Source organism: Geotrypetes seraphini, chromosome 7 (genome assembly GCF_902459505.1).
Source record: "Geotrypetes seraphini chromosome 7, aGeoSer1.1, whole genome shotgun sequence".
NCBI lineage: Eukaryota > Metazoa > Chordata > Amphibia > Gymnophiona > Dermophiidae > Geotrypetes > Geotrypetes seraphini.
This window is the reverse complement of record NC_047090.1, coordinates 118,605,770-118,630,577: the sequence shown is the minus strand read 5'-3', so window position 1 is coordinate 118,630,577 and position 24,808 is coordinate 118,605,770. Positions and strand designations below refer to the sequence as shown.

Below are 24,808 nucleotides of genomic sequence, written 5' to 3'. Positions count from 1 at the left end.
AGGACAGTGATCAAATGTCGTCTTCATAGTCAAAAATGTTTTAAGTTAGTCCAGTTAAAAAATTTTTAATCGTATTTTCTTTGTAATTATGCTTTGTACTTATTAACTCAGAAAAAAAATTTGAAACTTGAAGTCCATAAATGCTCAGTCGTAAACTCCCATAAGCAGACACCTAATCGCTTATATATTCAGATAACTGACCTACGTCCCTTTCCAGCACTTCGACTTATACACTACTGGGCCCAGTGTGACGGCCAATCACAGTCTCTCTCCCACATAACTTAACATTTTGTCAAAATTACATTTTTTGTAAGCATTAAAGCAGCGAAATCGATTCACGCGTCATCGCAAGCAGTCGGCAATCTCCGTCAGTCTCAGGTTGTACGAACCGCATGGCCGAGTGTGTCGATAAGAGAGGTACCAAAAATCGGGTCTAGAGAGCAAGGACCGGTTTGGGGTACGTGCGGTTGGAAGTTGCTGCCGGACGCCCGGTTCCAATATTCAGAAGCATCGGTCGGGGGCTTTTCTCGCCCGTGGATTTGTAAGCCTCGCACCAGTTCGATTGCTTTGGCCTGACCAATGGCGCCTCCCTCCTCTCCTCCCCCCCCCGTCATGGCTCCCCATGTCCCAGCTCTCTCAGTGAGTGAAGGTGGCTGCCGCTGCCGGCCCAGCGCCCGCAGCCGCAGCCATCTTGGCGTTCCAGGAATCGAGAGGCGGGAGGAGGAGAGGAGCGCGAGCGGAGCCGCAGCGCTCACAGGACCGAGCGCTCCAGAGGGAGACGGCTGGAGTTGGCAGAGGATCCTCCACCTCCTCGCCCCAGACGGGCTCCGAGGTATGACGGGCTGAAAGCGTACGGCAGTCAGGACGGCCCGGGGACGTTGAAGCGGCCCCGCGATTCGGTTTGGGGGGAGGCTTCTTAATTTGTATGAGCCTCCTCTTAAAGGGCCAGCTTTCCTACCCCACCCCCGCGGGGCTGGTGAGGAGACCCCCCCCCCCAAGAGCGGGCCACTGCCGAGGAACCCTGGGGCCGCCGTGGGGTCCCGGTGCACTGTTGACAGCACATGTAGGCGCTTTCTGTACATGCATGTGAGAAGCATTCACATATATGTTAGTTTCCCTTGCTGGAAACAAAGATGTATTGTATGTGCGTGCTTCTCATATGCATGAGTGTCTGGGCTGTTCTTTACCACTGGAGTCTGAAAACTGGAGAATAACCGCTTCTAGTTAAATTAAAACTGAACCAATGGTATTCAAGGAAATGATAGTCTGAAATTTAAAAAGCACTGTCATAAGCAGAGTTTATTTTTGCTGCTTCTAGTTATTATTGATCCTTAATAGTAGCACTTAACATTCATCCCAAAAATATTTTTAGTAACGTATTTGAGTGGAGTGATGTGATGGCCGTGCTACTCGACTCTTCAAGGTAATATGTAGAAATAAAATAAAAATATAAAGGAAAAAAGTAATATTTTTTTAAAATTGGACTAACTTAATGTAGTTTATGATTAGCTTTAGAAGGTAACCCCTTCTTCGAAAGCTAATAATAAATTACATTAACTTAGTCCAATAACAGAAGGTATTCATTTTTTCCTTTATGTTTTTGTTTTATTTCTACATATTACCTAGTAACATTTCAAAACTTGTTAACACATTGCCTTATCAGTCTGTTTAATTCTGGTCAGCCCTTCTCAAAAAACATATACTATTACTAGCAAAAGTGCACAGCAGGGCCATAAAAATGATAAAAGGCATGGTTTCTTATGAAGAATATGGGAGCTCTTCATTTTGGAGGAGAGAGAATTTTCAAGTTTAGAAAATCATCAGTCATGTGAAACAAATTAATAAGGGAAGCATATTTATCTTTTAAAATAGGCTTTAATAGTAACTTGGAAATTCGGGGGTGGTAAATTAGATAGAATGTGAGTCTATCAGGACAGAGGGAAAAATGCTTGAGTACCTGAATGTAAACCACTTAGGCTGCTATAAGTGGTATATAGATAAATAAATAGTAGATTCCCTCAAAGTTCAGTGCTAGGGCCGATCCTGTTCAATATGTTTTGAGCGACATTGCTGAAGGGATAGAAGGAAAGGTTTGCCTTTTTGTGGATGATACCAAGATTTGTAGCAGAGTAGACACCAAGGAGTGAGTGGAAAACATGAAAAAGGATATGCAAAAGTTAGAGGAATGGTCTGGTTGTGGGAAAGCATGATTAGAGAGAGTGGAGAAAGATATTGAAAGAGTGACTGCTGGTGTTAAATGATTAAGAAAATAATGACTGTTGAGGATGGGAGTATAGAGAGTGAGAGATTGCCAGGAATAGAGTTTTTGCTAAGGATGAGGACTTGGATTGAAAGTGACTGTTGAAGAAGGGGGAGGGGGAATTGGGAGAGATAATAATTGCTGGGATAAGAGAAAGCAGGATCTTGTAACTTGACTGTTTCAATTTACCACAAGGTTACAGGTCTTAAAATGTTTTGGACAAATGAAAACACCATGCGATGATTCTTTTGTTTTGAAAGGTTACAGACTCCTGTACTAGGGTCATGGAATGCTCTGCTAATAGCAGATTTAAAATGACTGTAGCCCTTTCAGGACCAAGGGACATATTTGTCCTATAACTTTAAAATCCTATAAATTTTGATTGGGATAGTCTACAGTTCTAAATTTGATATGTACGGATTCCATATGATACTGCCTTTATGTAAACAAACTGGTTCCGACATTCATTCATTAGCGTCGTTGCTAGATTGACGAGAAGATTCACTTGCCACACTGTCCATAAGCCAGAAGTGTGATTTTTTTAAATAAAAATAATTATATTTCACAAAAAAAAACAATTTTTTGGCATCTGCAAGCCCTTTTTACCATAAAAATGTCATCAAAACCACAAAAATTGGCCTACGATCCTTATGGTCCTGAAAGGGTTAAAAAGGTACATTTTTCCCATTAAGCTCAAACATGATAGAAAGGTACTGTGTGAGCACTGCCCCCTCCCTTTCATAAATCTCTTTTGGACCTCTAGAATCCATCTCCATTGGGATTTTGATTAACAGTTGAAATAGCATATCATCTTTCACAGAACAATTCTATAAATATGTATGCTATAAAAGGTGTTTCTAGAGAAATATGGTTAAGGCTAAAGATTGAAAAAAGTTTGGAGATGTTTTTGGAAGACAGACCCATTAACAGCTAATGGACAGATAAACTTGGGTGTCTACATTCTTAACTTCAGCAAGTGAGCAAAATGGACTGGAGGGTCTTATTTATTTATTTTGTTTTCTATCCCGTTCTCCCCAAGGAGCTCAAAATGGGTTATAGGATAAACATACATACTGTGTTTCCCCTGAAAATACCATATATACTCGAATATAAATCGAGACCCCCTTGACCCCAAAAAGGAGGAAAAATAAAATAATAAAAAAAATGATTGACTCGAATATAAGTCAGGTGACTTAATATTCAAGTGTCCTGCCCTGTCTGGCTCTGCACCCAGCCCCCTCCCTGCCAAGCTCTGCACCAAGCCCCCTTCCCTCCATTCTTCCCCTGTCAGGCTCTGCGCCCAGCACCCTTCCATCCTCCCCTTCCCTGTCAGGCTCTGCGCCCAGCACCCTTCCATCCTCCCCTCCCCTGTCAGACTCTGCACTCTTCCTCCTAGGCTCTGCTCTCTGTCCCCCCCCCCGCCCTATCTTCATACCTCTGCCGATCACTGGTGGAGGTGCAGCGGGCAGGACCAAGCTTTCCAAACTCCTGCCCCGCTGCTAATCGGCTGCGCGATCCAATTTATCCATCTGAGCTGCACGAACAACAAGGGACCAAAGAGGAAAAAGAATAAAGAACCAGCGTGGCTCACTGTAGAGGTAAAGGAAGTGATCAGAGCCAAAAATCCTCATTTAAGAAATGGAAAAGATCAAAAACGGACGAAAACTGGAATAAGGACAAACATCAACGCAGGTGCCATAAGGCGGTAAATAGGGGCCAAAAGAGACTACGAGGAAAAAATAGCAAAGGAGGTGAAAAACTTCAAGCCATTCTTTCGATATATTAAAGGGAAATGACCCGTGATGGGACCGTTGGATGACCAAGGAATAAAGGGAGTGCTAAAGGAGGACAAAGTAATCACCAACAGACTGCACACGTTTTTTGCATCTGTATACTGGAACAGCATCAGTCTATATGCTGGAAGTGAAAACGGGAAATTGACAGGATTAACGGTCAGTCTAGAAGAGGTATGCAGGCAGATTGATAGGCTTAAGAGCGATAAATCCCCGGGACTGGATGGCATCATCCAAGGGTCATCAGGGAACTGAAAGGAACCATAGCTGAACTGCTTCAACTAATAGCCAATCTGCCGATCGAATCGGGAAAGATTCCGGAGGACTGGAAGGTGGCGAATGTTACGCCGATCTTCAAAAAAGATTCGAGGGGAGACCCGGGAAACTAAAGACCGGTGAGTCTGACCTCGGTACCGGGAAAAATGGTAGAGGCGCTGATAAAGGACTGCATCATTGATCACCTTGATAGACACGGTCTGATAAGGACCGGCCAGCATGATTTCAGCAAAGGCAGATCTTGTTTGACGAACTTGCTGCACTTCTTTGAGGGAATAAACCAGCAGATAGACAAGGGTGACCAGGTTGACATTATATATCTGGACTTTCAGAAGGCGTTCGACAAGGTTCCGCATGAATGACTAGTTCGGAAAATTACAAGCCATGGAATCGAGGGTGAAATACTCGTGTGGATTAAAAACTGGCTGGAGCATGGGAAACAGAGACTGGAAGAGCATCACCAGTGAGATGCCGCAGGGCTCGGTGCTTGGACCCATGCTCTTCAACATCTTTATAAACGATCTGGTCATAGGTACGACGAGCGAGGTGATTAAATTTGCAGACGATACGAAGTTATTCAGAGTAGTGAAGACGCAGGGGGATTGCGAAGATCTGCAATGTGACATAATCAAGCTCGAGGAATGGGTATTGACATGGCAGATGAGGTTCAACGTGGATAAGTGTAAAGTGAGGCATGGTGGTAACAAAAATCTCATGCATGAATACAGGATGTCTGGGGCAGTACTTGGAGAGACCTCTCAGGAAAGAGACTTGGGAATTCTGATCGATAAGTCGATGAAGCCGTCCATGCAATGTGTGGCGGCGGTGGCGAAAAGGGCGAACAGAATGCTAGAATTGATAAAGAAGGGGATCACGAACAGATCGGAGAAGGTTATCATGCCGCTGTACCGGGCCATGGTGCGCCCTCACCTAGAGTACTGCATACAACACTGGTCGCCGTACATGAAGAAGGACACGGTACTACTCGAAAGGACCCAGAGAAGAGCGACTAAGATGGTTAAGGGGTTAGAGGAGTTGCCATACAGCGAAAGATTAGAGAAACTGGGCCTCTTCTCCTTCGAACAGAGGAGATTGAGAGGGGACGTGATCGAAAAATTCAAGGTACTGAAGGGAATAGACTTAGTAGATAAGGACAGGTTGTTCACCCTCTCCAAGGTAGGGAGATCGAGAGGGCACTCTAAAGTTAAAGGGGATATATTCTGTACAAACGTAGGGAAGTTCTTCTTCACCCAGAAAGTGGTAGAAAACTGGAATGCTCTTCCGGAGTCTGTCATAGGGGAAAACACCCTCCAGGGATTCAGGACAAAGTTAGACAAGTTCCTGCTGAACAAAAACGTGCGCTGGTAGGGTTAGTCTCGGTTAGGGTGCTGGCCTTTGACCAGAGGGCCGCTGCGTGAGCAGACTGCTGGGAATGATGGACCACTGGTCTGACCCAGCAGTGGCAATTCTTATGTTCTTATTCCCCCCCCGTGCAGCAAAACCCCAATGACCTAGCCAACCCATCCCCCCTGCGTAGCATCTTTCAATTTCTCCCTCCCATTCCCCCTGTGCAGCAGAACCACCCTCTATATGGCCTTTTGGTTGCGGATGGGCTGGAGAGGGCTTCAATGGTTGGGATGGTATAGATGGGCTGGAGTGTGCTTTGATGGAGACTTCAGTAGTTGGAACCTAAGCACAGTACCGGGCAGAGATTTGGATTCTTGTCCAGAAATAACTAAGAAGAAAATAAAAAATTTAAATTGAATCGGGTTAGGCAGACTGGATGGACCATTCAGGTCTTTATCTGCTGTCATCTACTATATTACTATGACCCTCCCACCACAAGGCTGATATTCCTCTGTTTCAAACAGCAGTGGCAGCAGCACTGAACAGGCTGCTTTACGACCTTCCCTGCCAGGGCCTTCCCTTTGCCACATCACTGATGATGTCGTCAGTGATGTGGCGGCACAGGGAAGGCTGCAAAGCAGCCTGTTCAGTGCTGCTGTCACTGCTGTTTGGAACGGAGGTATGTCAGCTTCACCGTGGGAGGGTCGGTGGGGTTATACTAAGCGGGATGGAAAGATGTTGCGCAAGGGGATGGGTGAGAGGGGAGGAAAGATGCTGCACATGGAGGGGGAGAAAATGCTGTCGCCACCGGTGAATCGGGGGGTTTCGGGGACATTCGGGAGGGGCTTCAGGGGTCAATCCAATCTATTTTATGGGGTAAGGCTTATTATATTAGAAGTTCTAGAATCTACCCTGAAAATCATGCTAGAGCTTATTTTGGGGGGAAACACGGTAATATATGGCTAACAGGTTGCGATTTGCCATAGAAACATAGAACATAGAAACATAGAAAATGACGGCAGAAAAGGGCCATAGCCCATCAAGTCTGCCCACCTAACAGACCCACCCACCTAGGCTTATTTTCCTAGAGATCCCACTCCTAACGTCCCTACTCATTAACTCGACCCTCTTAGGGATCCCACATGGGCATCCCATTTACTCTTAAAATCCGGCACACTGTTGGCCTTTTTATCACCTGCAACGTTCCAATGGTCAGCCACTCTTTCGTTGAAGAAATACTTCCTGGTGTCACCATGAAATTTACCGCCTCTGATTTTGAGCGGATGCCCTCTAGTGGTCATGGGTCCTTTAAGACAGAAAATATCCTCTTCCACTTCTATACGTCCAGTGATATATTTAAACGTATATTTACATTATAAGTTTTAGGATACAAGTTTTTATCCTAATGACACACACTAGGGATCTAAACTAAACTAAAGCTTAACTTTGTATAACGAGTCATCATTCTGAGAAGACTCGACTCGGTTTACAGCAATTAAATAAACAGGGAATGATTTACAAAATGATAAATAGAAGATAATAGCAAAATTTCAAAAGAATTAATTTTCAAAATGTTTGGCAAATAAGAGTAGTTTTTAAAGATTTACGGAAAAATTGAAACAAACTGGAACTCCTTTAAAAAAGATGAGATCATTCCAGAGTTGAGAGAATTTATGTTTAAATGATTTTTTTTATTCCAGCAGTAAGAAGCAAATACAAACAGTAGTACCATTCAGGAAATAATATTTTCAACAATATAAGCAGTTCCCCTCCCATCCCCCCCTCCCCTCCCCTCCCCAAGAATCCATGGCCAGTCCAACAATTGAGAGTGGGAATAAAATCTTAAAGATTCAAAAGTCTACTGCGAGCACACGGTGTGAGGTCCTGCCAGAAGTGCTCCCACACCTGATAAAATTTGTGACCCAGGCCAAGAGTCAAGTCTCCCACCATGCATCTCTCCAGTGTTGCGTGCACTATTATTAGGGATCTCCATTGTGCATATGATGGGGGATCACGGGAGAGCCAGTTGGTGAGGATGGCTTTTTTTACCATCAAAAGGGCTCTGGAGAGAAATGCTGACATTCCCCTGGGTTTGGGCGAGGCTATATTATAAAATCCAAATAACGCCCTCGGTTGCGGAAGCCATCGCCGTCCCCAAAGCGATGTGGTATATAGGCCCAGATGTCTCCAAAACTGTTGGATTGCGGGGCAGGCCCAAAACATGTGACTCAAAGATGCATGAGCCTGATTGCATTTCGGGCAAGAATGTGACGCAGTAATCCCCATCCGGGCTCTACGTTACGGTGGAATGTAAAGTCTAAGAACAATTTTCAATTGCATTTCCCAGTGAGTAATATTGGGTGACACCTTCTGAATGTTCTTCAGGACCTGTTGTAACTGTTGAGGAGTCAACTGGCAATGCAAGTCCTCAGCCCACGCTGTCGCTAATATATCCAGATTCGTACTTGGTTGGCAATCCCGGATCCCCACAATATGAAATCGTAGAGGAATCCTCTGTTGTGCTGAAAGGCTGAAGAGTTCCGAAAGCGCCTCCCTGCAGACTTCAGTAAGGGCAGCCACTGGGAGGGACTGAACATAGTGATGGATCTGGTAATAGGCAAAGAGATCATTAGCCTGTAGGTCAAAAGTCCGTTGCAGCTCAGCAAATGTGACCAGGCTCCCCTCCTCCGAAAACAGGTGAAAAAGATATTGTAGACCTTGTGCTTGCCACCTAAGAAAGGTGGCATTTTGCATGCCTGGCTGGAAAGCTCCATTGCCCTGTATAGGCAAATATAAAGACACCCTAGAAGACAATTTGGCTGTTTTACAGACCCATCTCCATGTCCTTCTGGCCGGCGTAAAAATGGGGTAGTGAGACACCAAAGGACGTATCCTCGTATCCGCCACAAGTAGAAAATAGCTCACATGAAACGGAGCAAGTAAAGATAACTCCAGTGGTGTTGCAGAAAAATCAGATGTGCCTCTAAACCAATCATTGATATGTCTCATCTGACAAGCCATAGCATACCAACATACATTTAATAAACCATAGTCCCCCCTATCGCTGGGCAGACACATCCGTAGCAAGGGCATACGTGGTCGCTTACCACCCCATAGAAAACGCTGTAGCTCTTTCGTTAAACGAATGTTATGGGCATGGGACAGCAGCAGAGGTAAAACCTGAAAGCGATATAACCATTTGGGAAAGAGCACCATATTAAAAAGAGCTACCCGGTCCGCCACCGATAAGGGAAAAGTGGACCAATTCTGTAGATGTTGTGAGGTGTCTTGAAGCAATGGGGTGATATTGCTGGTGTACAGGGTCGTAAGGTCTCGGGGGATCTGTATCCCCCAAATAGCGAATTGAAGTCTGAGCCCACGTAAACGGGAAGTGACCGCTCCATGTCTATTGTAGTGTCATGGGGCTAGCTAGGGCCATAGATTTCTGGTAGTTCAACGTAAACCCAAATAAAATTTGAATTCGTCAAGCGCTTGCAATAAATATCGGACAGAGTGAGCGGGGTCAGTTAACAAAAATAATAGGTCATCTGCAAAGGCCAACACTTTGAGTGAATGAATCCCGAAGTCCACACCCACTATGTCGGGGTCCTGAGACACTGTGCGAAGAAAGGGTACGAGGTACAATAGAAATAAGAGGGGTGACAGGGGACAGCCCTGTCGAGTTCCCCTCTCAATAGGTATTGAGAGGGGAACTCGACAAGTAGTCTTGCTGTTGGAGTGGAATATAAAGTGCGTAATGCCGAGGCGAACCAGCCAGATATACCCATACAATTTAACACTTCAAAGAGGTACGTCCAATCGACCTGGTCGAACGCCTGTGCCGCATCCAAGCTAAGTAGAAGCATAGGAGTGTGATGGAGTTGCGTGTGCGCTAAGGCTATCAATACTTTACGTACGTTATGTACTGCTTGTCTACCCTGTACAAAGCCGACTTGTGTGGATGCAATTACATCGGGGAGAAGGGTCGCTAATCTATCAGCTAAGATTTTGGACAGAATTTTGATGTCCACATTCAGCAAAGAAATTGGGCGATAGGTCTCGGGAGCAGAACTGTCTTTGCCAGGCTTTAATATCAACATGATTAAAGCCTTATTCGCTTCTCCAGGGAAATGTTCATCCTGGATTACCTGGGAGTAATAGTCCCTCAAAAAAGGACTAAGCTGCCCTGAAAGCAGTTTATAAAATTCTGCCGTAAAGCCATCCGGCCCTGGAGCCGAAAAGTTTCGTTGATTGTGGATAGCTTTATGTAGTTCTTTAGGGGTGATGGGTGCATTAAGAAACCTAACATCCGAGTCAGAGAGCGGCTGTAAACCGGAATCCGTGAAATAGTCCTTAATAAGGGGTTCAGCTCCCGAGTCCCGGTGCCCATATATCTTCCCGAAGTGGGACTGAAAAAGTTGTGCGATGTGTTCAGTAGTGTGGTGAAATTGGCCCGTACTATCCTTCAATCCCAGAACATAACGGTGACCCCGCACCTGGGAAGTCAAGCGGGCTAATAACTTCCCTGCCCGATTTCCATAGCGATGGTAGCGAAATTTTTGATACAAGAACATTTTCACTGTGCGCTCATGTATATAGGAGTTGAGGGTCGTTTCCACGGACGCTAAGTGTTCCCTAGCGGTTCGGGAACAGGGTATACTAACGCTTAGCGCTTGCTAGTTCTTTTTCCAACTGCAGTATTCCCTGGGACAAACAACGATTACGTGCTATTACATAAGCTATACAATCTCCTCTGAGCACCACCTTAGCTGTGCTCCAAAACAATGTCGGATCATTGCTATGCTGACCATTAAAGTCTAGGAATTCACTCCATTTAGTCGTTAGGTATGTTTTGAAATGGTCATCAGAAAATAGATAACTAGGGAAGTGCCAACGTACAGGTCCGCGTAAACTGAAGCCCACATTCACATCTAGTCGGATCATCGAGTGATCTGAAATCACCGCTGGGCCTATTACCGCTGCATCTACATTTAGAAATGCTCTGCGCGTGGTAAGGATGTAATCTATCCTAGATTGTGTATTATGTGCTCTGGAGCGGTGTGTGTAATCCCGTTCAGTGGTATAGAGAATTCTCCACGGGTCCACCAGATCTAAAGTGGTGCAAAGATAGGGCAGGCCTCTGGTATGAGATATACTCGCACCAGGTCCCGGCTGAGAACGATCACAAGTTGGGTCAAACACCTGATTGAAATCCCCTGCAATGTATACCGGATCAGTAACCCGCCCAAGAAGCATGGCAGTGAGACCCTCAAAGAAGGAATGGTCATAGGTATTAGGTGCATATACATTCATCAAGTAAAAGGAATATGTGCCTACTGACAACTGCAGCAAGAGGTAGCGGCCCTGTGGGTCTGAGGCTACTACTTTTGCAGTGTAAGGCAATGTCTTACTAATCAGTATCGCCACCCCTGCCCGCTTATGAGTTGAAGATGCTGCATGCACTGCAGCTACCCAGGACCTCCTCAATTTCTGATGTTCCAAGTCTGTAAGTCGGGTTTCTTGCAGACAGGCTATGTCAACCTTATGTCGTTTGAGCTGTGTTAACATTTTTGTTCGTTTTATGGGAGAGGTAATGCCCGAAACATTCCAGGATACTATTCTCAAAGTGTTAGCCAGCAGGTACAAAAGGGGCTAGTACAAACATATAAAATGCTAAATGTGGAAAAAATCCACCCCGGGTTCCCAGCCATACCCAGGGCAGCCACATGACGCTCAGGACCTGCCCAAGCAGCACCAGTACCATGGTAAATGTCAGGTGCAGGAGTCTCGCAGCAGGGTCTGATCCCACCCTTCCCAATAATCGAAAGAATACCAGCAGCAACCACGTAGGCCATGGACTCCCCCCCCCTAGAACCCCAACCCCCCCTCCCTTCCCAACCTTCTCCCCAATTGCATGGTTGTGGTCACAGCCTCAGGTTCGCCCTAGGCGGTCCCAAAGGTGTGAAAGATCACAAAACAATGCCACTCCGGGTCCCGAGTTCCCATACAGTAAATACAATAGTCATAAGAGCAGTCTGCAGAGCAAATGAACGTTAGGATGAGCTCAAATATACAATATATCAATTTCTGAATTAGAACAGGAAAAAACACAAAATTGTAAACAAACTTAAACCAGAATAGCAAGTAACAGCCAGATTATCTGAGATCCAGGCTTCCCCCAAACCAGGAGATCCCGGTGCATCCACAATGCCACAGGCACACAGGAGCATGTGACAAACAAGGAAGCACACCATGTGCTCTTTCATGTAAGGTCCGACTGGGGCAACACCTGAGTGTTCACATAAAGGGCCGCCTCAGCCGCGGCCTCAAATACCTGCCAGCGTCCCTGATGGTAAATTTTCAAAGTGGCTGGATACAAAAAGAGAAAGCGTATTTTTTTTTTCAGCCAAAGAGGAGCAAAGTAGGTAGAATTGCTTCCTGCGCTCCGTTAGGGCCACAGAGTAGTCCTGGAAAATGCGCACCTCAGACTCCTCAAATGCTAAAGTTTCCCGAAGTTGTTTATATTTGCGCAATATTTCCACTTTATGGTTATAGTTTAAAAGTTTGGCTATTAAGATGCGAGGCCTCGCCTCTCTTGCTTGTTCTCGGCCTAGCCGGTGTGCTCTCTCCAGTCGAATAGGCCCCAGGCCCTCCTTCAAGGGAAAGGAAGTGGTCAGCCAGGCCTCCAGCACCTGCAGGAGCTTAGGACTGGGAATCCCCAAAAAACGTAAGTTAAAAATTCTGGATCTATTTTCAAGATCATCCAGTCTTTCTGCTTGTTTTTGAGTCAGAGCCTGCAGTTCCTGTAACGTAGTGTCATGTGCCTGCTGTGTATCCTCAACGCTGGAAACCCGAGTCTCCAGCGCTGTGGTGCGGCTAGTAGTCTCCATAAGTAGATTTTCAAGCTTTTGGAGCTGTTCAGAAAGTTTTTCTATGTTGGGCTGCATTGCCACTGTTACTGCTTGAGTAAGGGCCGTCAGCGCCTCCGGCGCTATTTGTTGAATCGCAGCTGTGGAGGTGACCGGCGCCATTTTGTCAGCACCATGCTGTGGGCGGTCCCAATCCTTTTTTTGAGTGCGGGTGGACATTAGAGGACAGAAATCTGTCCATATATTGTGCACAGCAAGCGCTGCAAAGCGCTGTCTCCCGGCTCACCTCCAAAGGCTAGTAACAGGGCGCTTCAGGACTCGGGGCCCGGGAGCTCAGGCAGCCTGCTTCTGCCTTGGCTCAGTGCATCACGTGATCTCCGAGTTGAGAAATTTAAAGACTAAAGATTGACTGAAGATCTTGACTCCTTTAATCCCTTTTTTAGAAGGAAGGGAGAGTTTAAATTATTGGATACCTCTTGCAAAGGAGAATCGGTAAATGTTCCAAAATAAAGGAATAAGAATATTAAAGATACCATGTAGAATTTTAAAAGAAATACAAATGCATTTAAATTGAATTCTAATACTAATATATATAACTAGTCTTTAAGCCCGTTACATTAACGGGTGCTAGAATATATGTCTGTCTGTCTGTCTGTCTTTCTTTCTTTTTGTCTCTCTCCCTGCCCTTGTGTCTTCTTTTCTTTCTGCCTCCCTCCCTCCCTCCTACTATTTGTCTTTCCTTCTATCTGTCTCTCTTCCTGCCCCCTATGCAGCATTTATGTCCCCCTCTCCACTTTTCTGTACAGTAGCCAAGGAGTGACAGCTTTCCAGGTGCTGGGTCCATGAGTAGCACCTTATGCCTGGCCTTGTGTAGACCCCAATTAAGTTTTCTGTGGGATATGATAATTTAATATACTGTCTTCCTCCATAGTTTCAAGGTAATGTACAATAAAACAACTGTTTACAAATATATAAGAACAACAAACAAAAAAAAAGTCAGAATCCCAGCTCATCTGTTTTTATTCTCCTCCCTTACGTTTATTGTGGTCTGCTGGAAGAACTTGTATTTCATTCATTCCTTTTGATCTGATGCCTTCGGTCTTATTTTTTTCTTGGAAAAGCAAGCCCTGTGTGTTTAACTTGCCATTATTGCTAATGTAATAAAAAAAAATAAAAAAAAAACAATCGGATCCCCGAATCCTTCGTACCCTGAGCCAGAGCCAATGCAGCAACCCAGAAGAAATGGCATCCTTGAAAGGTCTCTGGCCCAGCCCAAGGGCCCCACCGTGGATCAGGCATCGAGAGACCATCCCCCCCATTCGCATTCCAGTTACCTGAGCCGCTGCTGGTCCCCTTTCAGCGAAAGCCACGCCGTCCATCACCTCAAGCAGCGCGAGCAGAGGGGCGTAAGGTCCCTCGCGGTGCTGGGGTGGGTGGGGCTGCGCTCGCGCCTCTCCCGCGCTGGCCGCGGCGGTTAAAGGCTCGCGCTGGACACAGCCGTTGCTCGGGGGCGCCTGGAATTCCCGCGCGGAACGAAGAGCTTCAGGAGATGCTCGCTCAAGGGAAACCGTGGGTAAGTGGGAGGCGGGCACCATGTCACACCCCCCCCCTTTGAGGAGGTAAGCCCAGCCTTCCTCGCTACCAGGTGCCCGGCAGGCTTCACAGTCGCTGCAGAGGTGGTTCTCTTCGCGGGGGCAGGGCGAATGCCGACCAGAGCACGCAACGTGTTGACGGTAGCATAGCCATGGGGGAGGGGGGTCCAAGGGCTGAAGTCCCCGTCCAAAATTATGGCACCGAATGTTGCTTACAGAGTATGAAATTATGGAAGCCAGAGCCGGCAAGACCGCACATCACCTTGCGGTCTGCGAGAGAGACTTGAGAGAGGAGCCACCGCCGCCGCTGTGAACTTTTTGCCAGTAAAGTGTAAGGGAGCCGGGTGAATGTACAAATAACCCGTGAAGGGAAAGGGAGCCAGAGCCGGCAAGACCGCACATCACCTTAGCCATGGACCTACGTATCACGGATCAGGGATCACAGATCACGCAGTTCTGAGTGCGCATACGTGGCTAGCGTTTTATTATTTAGGATATACAGTTTTCAGGTTACAGTTTGCCATAGTTATCCTTACAGTGCAAGATTTTTCAATACAAGTTTTTATCCTAACGTGACACGTACTGGGATCTAGAACCAATATACATTCATTTGTAATCCATCTGTCATGGGCAGGGGAGTTAGGTGAAGAAGTATGTTTTTATTGCTTTTCTAAAGTTGAGAGTCTTTCAAAGGATCTGATCTGTGGGGGCATTTGATTCCAGTGGCTCAATGTGAAGTGGGAGTAGGAACATCATTTGGCAGTTTACTGTTGAAGGGCATATTAGAATCTATTGGGTCCTTCCAAGTGACCCTAGTTGTTACTATTGGTATTAAGATTCTGACCATGATTGACCGTTGGTCTGACTGAGCTTACGCCTCATAAATTATGTACTTGCTTGGGGAAACTCGCTTTGATATACGAGTACTTTGGTTTACGAGCATGCTTCTGGAATGAATTATGCTCGTAAACCAAGGTTCCACTGTATTAGCAACTCAACATCTTAGCAATGAAACAGGAAGCAAAATGACACAAAAAAAGATTACCACTGAAAAATAGTTGGAAAGCAATGACCACAAACACTTGCAGTCTAAGCAACAAAGTTTCATGATCTGCAAACCCTGATGTTTGAGACAGACCTTGATATTGTTGCTATCACAGAGACATGGTTCAGTGAATCTCATGGATTGAATGCAAACATACCAGGATATAATATTTATGGGAAGGACAGAGATGGTCAAAAAGGTGGTGGAGTAGCTCTCTATGTAAAGATCGCTATCCAAGCGACTGAAATGCAAGGGACCTGGGGAGAGGAAGAAGCGATGTAGACTGCAACCATATAGATAGATAGAAATTCCATTGTCTCTTTTCAGAGCAGTCTACATACCTCTGACTCAATCGCAGCAAATTTATAAAGATCTGATTGCAGATATCCAAAAGTTTGGAAAGAAAGAGGAGATGCTGCTGTTGGGGGATTTCAACCTACCGGATGCAGACTGGAAAGTTCCTTCTGTGGAATCGGAAAGAAGTAGGGAGATTGTGGAAGCCTTTCAAGAGGCTCTGCTCAGACAAATGGTGATGGAACCCGCAAAGGAAAAAGCGATATTGGATTTGGTCCTCACAAATGGGGAGAGTATCTATAATGTTTGAGTGGGTGCTCACCTGGGAAGTAGCGATCATCAAAAAGTTTGGTTTGATATAACAGCTAAAGTGGAGAGCGGCCACACAAAACTCAGAGTCCTAGATTTCAATAGTACAGATTTTGTAAAATGGGAGAGTACCTGAAGAAAGAGCTGTTAGGATGGGAGGACCTAAGAGAAGTGGAAAAACAGTGGTCTAAGCTGAAAGGTGCAATAAAAATGGCTACTGACCTTTTAAGTGAAGAAAATAAATAAAAACAAGAGAAAAAGGAAACCAATATGGTTCTCCAAACTAGTGGTGGAGAAAATAAAGGCAAAAGAGTTGGTGTTCCTTAAATATTAAAAAAAAAAAAAATTAAGGAGTACAGAAAGGACTACCAGGTGAAACTGAAAGAAGCCAAGAGAGAGATACGTCTGGTGAAAGCGCAGGCGGAAGAGCAAATGGCTAAAAATGTTAAAAAGGGAGATAAAAATTTTTTCAGATAAATTAGTGAAAGGAGGAAGATGAAAAATGGAATTGCAAAACTAAAAGATGCTATGTGGAGAGTGATGAGGAAAAAGCAAACATGCTACTTTGTTCTGTGTTCACAGAAGAAAATCCTGGAGAAAGGCCAAGATTGTTTAGCAAAGTTACACATGAAAATGGAGTAGATTCTTTGCCCTCCGTAGAGGAAAGTGTTTATGATCAACTTGAAAAATTGAAGGTGGACAAGGCAATGGGACCGGACAGGATCCATCCCAGGATATTGAGGGAGCTCAGAAAGGTTCTGGCAGGTCCTATTAAAGACTTGTTCAACAAATCTCTGGAGACGGAGGTTTTTCCTGGGGATTTGAGAAGAGCAGGTGTGGTCCCTATTCACAAAAGTGATTGCAGAGATGTAGAAGGAATCTACAGGCTGGTAAGCCTCACTTTGGTTATTGGAAAAATAATGGAAGTGTTGCTGAAATAAAGGATAGTGAAATTCCTAGATTTGAGGCAACATGGTTTTACTAAACATAAATCGTGCCAAATGAACCTGATTAAATTTTTGATTGACCAGAGAATTGGATCAAGAACATATGCTAAATGTAATTTACTTAGATTTCAGTAAAGCCTTTAACACAATTCCTCATAGGATGCTCTTGAACAAACTTGACGGGCTGAAGTTAGAACCCAAAGTGGTGAATTGGATTAAAAACTGGGGTGAATTAACTTACATTAGATGAGTCTAAATTACTGTGAACATTTCCTTTACGTAAATATCCTACATATATGCAAAGAAAGCACAGTTACTTACCATAAAAGGTGTTATCCAGGGATAGCAGGCAGCTATTCTCACATATGGGTGACGTCATCCGATTGAGCCCAGATGCGGATGCCTTACAAGCAGACTTGTTTGAAGAAACTCGAAGTTTCAAGTCGCCCGCACCGCGCATGAGCGAGTGCCTTCCCGCCCAATGCAGGGCTCGTCTCCTCAGTTCATTAAGCTAGCAGAGAAGCCAACCAGGGGAGGTGGGTGGGTTGTGAGAATAGCTGCTGGCTGGTTGACAAACAGACGCCAGAGGGTGATGGTTAATGGAATTCGCTCAGAGGAAGGAAAGGTGAGTAGTGGTGCAGTGGTTAGAGCCTCATCCTCAGCACCCTGAGATTGTGGGTTCAAATCCCATGCTGCTCCTTGTGATCCTGGGCAAGTCACTCAATCCCCCATTGCCCCAGATAAATTAGATAGAATGTGAGTCTACCAAGACAGAGAGGGAAAAATGCTTGAGTACCTGAATGTAAACCACTTATGCTATAGTGGTATATAAATAATATAAATAAATAAATAGTGGATTCCCTCAAAGTTCAGTGCTAGGGCCGATCCTGTTCAATATGTTTGTGAGCAACATTGCTGAAGGGATAGAAGGAGAGGTTTGCCTTTTTGTGGATGATACCAAGATTTGTAACAGAGTAGACACCAAAAGGGAGTGAAAAACATGAAAAAGGATCTGCAAAAGTTAGAGGAATGGTCTAATATCTGGCAAATAAAATTCAATGCAGAGTAATGCTTTTGGAGACTAGAAATTGGAAGGAGCCTTAGGTGCTTGGAGGTGAGAGGCTGATATGTACGGATGGGGAGAGGGACCTTGGGGTGATAGTGTCCAAAGATCTAAAGGCAAAGAAACAGTGTGACAAGGCGGTGGCTGTTGCCAGAAGGATGCTAGGCTGTATAGAGAGAGACATAACATTAGAAGAAAGAAGGTGTTGATGCCCCTGTACAGGTCATTGGTGAGGCCCCACTTGGAGTATTGTGTTCAGTTTTGAAGACCGTATCTGGCAAAGGACTTAAGAATACTTGAAGCAGTCAGGAGGAAGGCGACAAAAATGATAGGAGGTTTGCACCAAAAGACATATGAGGAGAATTGGAAGCCCTGAATATGTATACCCTAGAGCAGGGGTGTCAAAGTCCCTCCTCGAGGGCCGGAATCCAGTCGGGTTTTCTGGATTTCCCCAATGAATATGCATTGAAAGCAGTGCATGCAAATAGATCTCATGCAGATTCATTGGGGAAATCCTGATAACCCGACTGGATTCTGGCCCTCGAGGACCGACTTTGACACCTGTGCCCTAGAGGAAAGGAGGGACAGGGGAGATATAATTCAGTCATTCAAATACACTTCTCCCTCTGTATTTGCAGTTTCAGCACTTGCAATTTCACTTATTTGTGATTTTTTGCATGCTGTCTCCACCCCCAAAAATTACATCACTTTGAAAATCGCTGCTTCCATGCTCTGCCTTCTTTCTTCCTCGCACTGAGAATTTTGTATTTTGTTATTTTTTCAGAAGGGAGTATGTGTGTGTGGGGGGAGCGAGAAGGGTAGAGTGAAACAATTACACCTCAGAGGACCCCCCCTCTGTATACTGTGGTAACGGGTCAAAAGCGCGTGATGACAAAGGCGCACCGACAACCCAGCGCAGACAACTGAGTGCAAGGCGGAAGCGTGCCGAAGAAAAACAGTATTTTAAGGGGCTCCGACGGGGAGTGTTGGTGGGGAACCCCCCACTTTACTTAATAGAGATCACGCCAGCATTGTGGAGAGTTTGGGGGGTTGTAACCCCCCACATTATACTGAAAACTTCACTTTTTCCCTAAAAAAGAGGGAAAAAGTTAAGTTTCCAGTAAATGAGAGGGGTTACAACCCCCCAAACCCCCCACAACGCCGGCGCAATCTCTATTAAGTAAAGTAGGGGGGTTCCCTACAAACACCCCCTGTCGGAGCATCTTAAAATACTGTTTTTCTTCGGCGCGCTTCCGCCTTGCGCTCAGTTGTCTGCACTGGGTTGTCGGCGCGCGCTTTTGACTATGAACAGTATACTGTGAGATGATTGGCTGGATTTTGGCAGGCGCAGGCCGCCCATTGCTGCCGTGTCTTGTCAGTCACAGGGCTTTGGTGCTCCGGGTCACTGTCAGTGCCTCACAATCCTTGCCGGAGGCATGTGCGCATATCCCCCACCTCTTCTTTCTCTTGTGTGTAAAATTGGAGTGGACAGTGAATGGAGCCGGCTGTGGATTAGTGCAGATCATGGATTGAGGTGCTCCAACTGCCGGCCTGGAGGAGAGAATGGAGAGCAGAGCTGTCCCTTTCCAGTGCATCCATATGCAGCTGCAAGGGGGAATGCCGTGGGGTTTCACGTTGAAAGGGGGCCTGGAGCACAGGGAGCCGCTAATCGTGTCCAAGGTAAGCAAGGGGCGGGGAGGCGATTGTTGGTACTGGCCTGCCACGCACTCAACAGTGTGTACTTTCCCCCTGCTCAGGAGCTCTTTTAAATCCCCGTAGTAGTAAAGAACAGGGGAACAGGTTTTAAAGAGCCCCCTCACCCTGTACCTTCTTGTAAACACCTCATAACTTTTTTTTTTTAACCCTGAGATTATTATTGTACACTACTGCATTCGTATTTTCAATAGTAAAAACGCTAACTTTTACAAAAAACCGCAAATAACTATTGAAAAGTTATTTGTGGTTTTTCCATATTCGCGGCTATGTTCTCCCGCATCCACTGCGAATACGGAGGGAGAAGTGTACTTGAAATGTATTAACGTAGAACAAAATTTTTTCCAGAGAAAGGAAAATGGTAAAACCAGAGGGCATAATTTGAGGTTGAGGGGTGGTAGACTCAAGAGTACCTTTATGTTAGAAAATTCTTGTTTACGGAGAGGGTGGTTGATGCCTGGAATGCGCTCCCGAGGAAAGTGGTGGAGAGGAAAACAGTAACGGAGTTCAAAAAAGCATGGGATGAACACAGAGGATCTCTAATCAGAAAATAATGGTATATATTGAAGAACTAAGCCAGTACAGGGCAGACTAGCATGGTCTGTGTCCTTATATGAACATTTGGTTGAGGATAGTCTGGGGAGGGCTTCAATGGCTGGGATTGTTTAGATGAGCTGGGGGGGGGGGGGCTTCAATGGCTGGGATTTTTAGATGGGCTGGAGTGAGCTTGGATGGAGACTTCAGTAGATGGAACCTAAGCATAGTACTGGGCAGAGCTTTGGGTTTCTGACCCAGAAATAGCTAGGAAAAAGGTCAATTTAAATTAAATCAGTAATCTAAAGAGAGGGTACAGTTGGACAGTCTGGGTGGACCATTTGAGTCTTTATCTGCCGTCATTTTACTATGTTACTGTGTTACTATTTGAACTGCTGAGAGTCCTCAGCGGCAGGCCAACTTTGTCAGTCAGCAGATTCTCAACCCGGGGGAATGGTCACTGTCTCCACAGGCATTTGATGCCAAAGTTTGGTGGAGAGCAAGTTCTTCTACATGTTTTCCCCGTGGTCTATGATCAGTTGAGTTGTTTGTAGGATTGTGATCCATCCCGGATTGGTAGTCCTAGGGGCGCCCAATTTGCCTCTCAAACCATGGTATACAAAACTAGTCTGTCTCCAGAGGGACGAAGGCCTCTGACTTTTGGTCCAATTGGATCTTCTCACTCAGGGACAGTTCCTATCGAGAATCTGGAACACTTTGGGCTTACAGCATAGCTTTTAAGTAGGCAGCTCCGAAGAGCAAGGATTATTTGGACATTGTTGTTACCACCTTGCTCAGAGCTAGGAAGGTGTCCACGTTGGCTTAGGTCTGGAGTCCTTTCAGCGATGGTGTGCGGTGAAGGCTATAGAGGTCTGGCGAGATCAGATTTTAGTAGTCCTGGATTTTTTTGCAGGAGGGACTTCAGAAGGAGCTGTCGGTAGGTTTTCTGAAAGTGCAAATAACAGGCCTTTCCTATTTCCAAGCTCAAGGGGCAAGGGACTTCATGGACTCTCACCCTGATGTCACCAAGTTCATTAAAGGGACTCTTATGGTTGTACCCTCCAGTACATTTCCCTTTCCCTTCTTGGAATCTTAATATCCAATTGCAAGGACAGTACAGCTCTGTATGAAACTTTATGGGAGGCTGTCTTTTTGGATCTTACAGTCAAGAGAGTGTTCCTGGTGGCGCCCTACTCATGCTTTCATCTTCCTTACTGAAAGTAGTCTTGGCCTTCCACATCATTCTGAAAGTGTTTTTTCCCACTTTTAACCCTACGGGTCTAAAAAAATAAATAGAACATGGCATTTGCTGGGTGTCAGACAAGTGTTTCTTTGGTACCTCAAAGTTACCAATGAGTTTTGCCTATCGGACCACCTATTTGTTCTCACCAGTCATGCCAAGAAAGGGAGGCCATTGTCTAAAGCCTCGATTTCCATATGGATTAAAATGCCCATTTCCTCCATATATGTGGGCTGTGGTAAACAGCCACTGATTGTATTGAGAGTGCACTTCACTAGAGGGGTTGGTGTCTCTTGGGTGGAGACTAGGGCGTCTCACCTGAGGAGATTTGTAGAGCAGCTACATGGTCTACTCTTCATGCCTTTACCACTTTCTATAGGGAGGATGTAGCAGCCAGGAAAGATGCCACTTTCGGGTCCTCCATTTTGAAGGCAGGCCCAGTAGGCCCTTTCTAGACTCTGGGGACTTCTTTGGTACATCCCTAGTGTTCAGGACCACTAAACATATTGCACTAGACATAAAGATTAGGTTTTTACTTCAGTAATCTTCTTTCATGTAGATGTGTCTAGTGGTCCTGAAGTCCCACCCTATGTATGGGCTTTGCCTGCCTTCTGCCTTAGGATTTGAAGAATTTTCTATCTCTCAGAGGAACTGAGAGAATTAAAAAACAAAGATGATGCAAAGGTGCATCCTAAGTCTCTGCTTGATAGCAGATCATGCAAGTAGCTACAAGCTCTATCCACAATTAGTGCTGGTTGCACAAGTTTGGATGTTATAATGTTATTTCCTATGTTTGTTACAGAGCAGAACAGAATTGTGGTGTTGGGGATTTTTCTGTTTCCCTCCTTCCTTTTATGTCTTTTCAGTGCTATTTGATTGCTTTTGTAGAAACTGAGGGGGCAAGAGCAGCTCCCTGGGAAGGAGTTCGAGTAAGAAAACCTGATTGACAGTTTTCTGCAAGCAATTTGCTGGTTCAGATACAAGACCTTAGCATTCGGTACTACTAGACACATCTTCAAGAAAGAAGATTACCGAGGTAAGAATTAGAGAATGACACGGTGACAAAATTCATCACCGTTCCCGTCCCCGCGGATAACCGCGGGAAATAATCCCATGTCATTTTCTAGTGTCTATTTCAACCTCAGTCCTTCTACACCAGCATTCTTCAAAGCAAAGCTTGCGGGTCAGTGGTTGTAGCCATTCATACTCTGATTCTTCCCTCTCTCCTTAAAGAATAACATGAAGATGGTTTCCCGCGGTTATCCGCGGGGACGGGGACGGTGATGAATTTTGTCACCGTGTCATTCTCTAAAAATCTAATCTTTCTTTGCAGTGCAAGTAAACTTTGATTTTACCGTAAGGATATTCCACAGTGTAATGTTCTCATATAAGCTTAATCAGACTGAGAGTTTGTAACATTCTGTACAGCATGAAAATTTAAACATCTGGTATATCATAATTTTATAGAATTTGGAATATTTTTTCTGCAGACATTAATTTCACTTATGAAATCTAAGCTACCTAATTAAAATAATTTTCTTTTGTTCTCTCTGCAGTCATGTCTGTGCTCCAAAGGAGAAGACCCATGTATTTATATTAAAGATCATCAGGCATCAGCGATCTGTCATTCTGCTTTAATGAGAACAGGAGAAGGAAGAGCATAAAGGATAAACCTCTGTTGTCTTGGATTGTATCAGGAAAATCTTTGCTGAATGCCTTCCTGCTTTCTTCATAATCATACCAGCTCTTAACATACTGAGAGGATATTGTGCATCTCCAATCGCTCTGCCTATGGAAACAGCCCTCCAATGCCACGCTGTTTATAGTAAAACAGAATCAACTAAAACTTCTGGATATAATATCTATCATAGAAACATGTTTATTCAAAGTTCAAATACATTTATCTAAAGACATTCTTGAAAGAAGTTTTAAGGGGCATATATTAATGTGATCACTATTCTTTCTGTGTTTAAAGAGGAAATGGTTATGGCAAACTTAATACTGAGCCTGGTAAAGAGAAAGCAAATTCTGTGTGCTAAATTACATGTGATTCTATAGGTCTTCACAAGTAGAAACCCAAGCCTGCCTTTTACCTTCAAACCTGGAATAATAAAAGTAATTGGGGACCCTTGACCAAAATCCCTAGAGTTGGAAGAATCTGTGGATAAAAATTATAATCACAACGTATAGTTTCTGTGCAAGAACAAATAGAAAGTCTGGAGTGATTGCATTTTATTACTGTTCATCTTAAAGTTCTGGGATGCCCTGCATGTGTATAATCTTTCCAAGAAGATGTCTTTTATTTTACTGACAGAATATAAGACAGCAAACTTCAGATGATTGGAAAATGGTGAACTTTTGTTTTAAGAAAGTAAAACTGGTGTATTTTTCTGCTCCAGGCATATTCCAGGAAGAGTGACTGTCATTAGTTTCCTTTGCTATCACCTAATTTGCCATTTTGAGACAAAAATGGCAAAGAAAGAAAGAAGCAATCTGGGATGTGAAGGGGGATGTGATGATTCCCTTATACCTTTTCAGTTCTTATCTAATTTTTTAAATATTTTGTGATTGCCCTACACACTGCCAAAACATACATTTTGCCATTTGCTTGCAATACTTTAGCTATTCAGCAGTTTGATGTCTGTCCCTGAAGCACGAAGGGGACTACTGTAATGCTGTAAGCAGAAAGAAGAATAGTAGCAAAAGAATGGAGTTTGCCTTATTAGTTGCATCTTTGCCACTGTTGTTAGAGAAATATACAGCCAAGTATAAAGATCTTTTCTTAACCTCTTCAGAAATCTCTGATCAAAAGATGGCAGAAAATTGGTACAAATGTTTAGTCCGGGTAAACACAGGAGCAAGGCAAGATAAAGATTATGTAGTTTATGTGCTTGCTTTCCAGGAAAGAGATGGTAAATAAAAACTAAGAAAACATAGCTTAGTAGATAATGGGGTACCTTTTTCAATCCTAACACTTTGTATCCTTGGTTTGGTTCTTTTCATCGCTAACACCTGTGGTCTTCAGTGATGCAGCTGGACAAGAATTGTCTGTCTGCATCCTGCAAGTTACACCATTCTCTGTTCAATAAAACTTTGAGTAAGGCTTTTTAACTGATGGAGAGAGAAGTTTCACTGAATATAATACGTTTGACCTTTTTAGGACAGAATTTGGGGATTGCATATAATCATGAAGTCTTCTCTCAATTTAAACATTGCTCAGAAGCTGCTATTAATGAAACTTGCAGTGAATATTTTTGCAAAACTTCATGAGCAGGTTGACATGCAACATTTTGTAGAACAGATGCAGCATGTGTGTGTGTATGGAGAGGGGCATGGGAGGTAAGATGCTAGTTAGAAAGTCTGATTTTAGTTCAGCAACAAGTTATTGTAATTATGGAGCTGGTTGGAGGTAAAGAATTTTGGAGTAAAATCAGACTGGGTAGAGAAGTTGGACCTTTTATCCAATTTGGACTACACTGACTTTACTTTGGAGTCTTGATAGGGGCAGCGAAGATAATTCTAAGAA

The 24,808-nt window shown here is 44.5% G+C and overlaps 1 long non-coding RNA gene across 1 annotated transcript; it reads left to right on the top strand.

The window, feature by feature from the left end:
* Window positions 1-466: 466 nt before the first annotated feature.
* On the top strand, window positions 467-24,398 carry LOC117364273. Its single transcript, XR_004540197.1, has 2 exons — window positions 467-832; window positions 22,839-24,398. It is a non-coding gene; the product is annotated as an uncharacterized LOC117364273 (long non-coding RNA).
* The last annotated feature ends 410 nt before the right edge of the window (window positions 24,399-24,808 follow it).